Below are 2,500 nucleotides of genomic sequence, written 5' to 3'. Positions count from 1 at the left end.
CTTGCTGAACAAGATTTCACAAATCAGTGCTTAATTCCAAACCCTTAGATGTCAAAATAGTTTGCAAAAACTATGTTTCATATTCATTTAGTTATTTACGTATCACTTCATGTTACAGAATCTCTTTTTTTTTCTCGGAAAATGGGATCATTAACTCGGTTTAGTAATCAACATGGACTGCCATCGCTTCACAAATTTACATTCATTTATCCACAACTGCATAAACATGTAATATAAATGGTTTTAAAGGGAAAAGGGAAGGTTGTTTTCACCGCAAATTTCAGATTGATAGTGAAGTTACGTTATTGATGTTAATGATAGCCAGAGTCAGTCATTACTTATATCATTAATTATTGATTATTATGTTTATTATTGTCATTATCATCAACATCCTCACATCATAATCACAAATGTTATTATTACCATTGCTATCATCCGTATTATTGTTATTATTATTATTACAATCATTATTATACTCATAGTTATTATCGTTGTTGTTATCATCAATAATAAATGACACTGGTAATGATAATGATGATAGTAATAATAATAATAACAATAATAATGATGACGATGATGATAACAACGATGATATTAATAATGATAATAGTAATGATAATAACCATTATTATTATAATAGTAAGGATGATAATGATAAATGATAATGATAATAATAATGATGATGATGATGTTAATAATAATGATGATGATAATAATAATGATAATGACAATAATTATAAAAATAATGTTTGAAATGATAGTGATAATTATATCAATAATAGTAGAGATGATAATGCTAACAATTGTAATGATACTCATCATAATGATAATAACGATAATAAGTATAATCTTGATGATGATGATAATGATAGTGACGATAAGATAATAAAAACAATGTCAGTAATAATGTTAATAATGATTATAATAATAGTACAGTGATAATTATGATGATACTACTACTACTAATGCGAATGATAATGATGATGACAATAACAATAACAATAACATCAACAACAATGATAATAAAGGCAATATTAAGAATACTAATAAGGATAATAATAATAATAATGAGGACAATAATGATACTGATAATGACAAAAAAAAAATGATGACAAAGTTATAATATTAATACTAATACAAATGATAATGATAAGAATAGTTATAAATATAATAATAGTAATAATAACAATAATAATAATGATAATGATAATAGGAATAATGATAATGATAATAATAATAATATATAATAATAATAATAATAATAATGATAATGTTTTTGGCAACAATAACAATATTAATAATAATAACAATAATAATAATAATAAGAAGAAGAATGGTAATAATATTGATTATTATAATAATAATAAAAATAATGATAATAATGATAATGATGATAACAATGATAATAATAATAATAATGATAACGATAATGATAATAATAATCATTATTATTATAATAACAACGACAATAATAACATAAAAAGATGATGATATCGATAATGATATAGTAATCATGGTTATCATTGTTATCAATATCAACATATTTGAAACTGTGATCTTCCTATTGATACAAATGGAAATAACTTTGTTTTCGTCAGACATCGCGCACAGAGAAGGTAGTATGGTGAAAGTCAAATGTTTACTGGTCCTCCTGAACGTGGGGATGGCCTTTCTGTGTCTCAGGGCCCTTGCAGTTCTGAAGGAAAAGGTCACCTCTTCATCACATTCCCGAGTCTTGGTTGAATATCAAGTTCCTGAAAGAGAGAATCTTGCTGCACTCCGTTTGGAAGATGATTCAACTCTTCAGTTCTCTCTACTCAAGGCTGGGAGCCCTGTCACTCTCCCCCAGTTCAGTGGTCGGGATTCAGCTACGTTCTCCAGGCCTCAGGATCTTGCTATGTTGTCCCAGTTCGAGTCTCAAGACCTTGCCAAATCGCCCCAATTCGGACCTCAGGACACTACCAAATCGACCCAGTTCGAGTCTCAAGACCCTGCCAGATCAACCCAGTTCGAGTCTCAGGACCTTACGACGGCCTCCCAGTTGAAACCTCGCGACTTTACCCTACTCCCCCAGTCCGACGTCCAGGCCCCTGTCCCACCCTGGCAGCCCTACGGAGGACTGGCGCCGAGGGGGAACCCAGCGATGATTCTAGGGCGACGAGGTGAGGTCCACGAACAACCCATGCAGTGTTATAGTGACAGGAAGATGGGCTGCGTGCCGTGGTGTTAGCATGGGTGGTGTGCTGTGGGACATATACGCGATAGGCACATCATTAAGTAATTTAATAATCATATTGCCAATACAGATGTTTCAGCCTAATGTTTCATATGAATTAAATGGAGTAAGAATATTAATCAGGCAGTACCACTGTACATTCTTAGCATTTTGATTAATCCTTTTACGTGTGTTATGTTGCGAATAAGTTTGTTTTCTCCTACATATGTGTGTGTTTTTATGTGTAAATTTTAGGCAGAATACTATTATTATATATCAAACCCG

This window comes from Penaeus chinensis, chromosome 34, assembly GCF_019202785.1.
Source record: "Penaeus chinensis breed Huanghai No. 1 chromosome 34, ASM1920278v2, whole genome shotgun sequence".
NCBI lineage: Eukaryota > Metazoa > Arthropoda > Malacostraca > Decapoda > Penaeidae > Penaeus > Penaeus chinensis.
Note: the sequence above shows the minus strand (reverse complement) of the source record.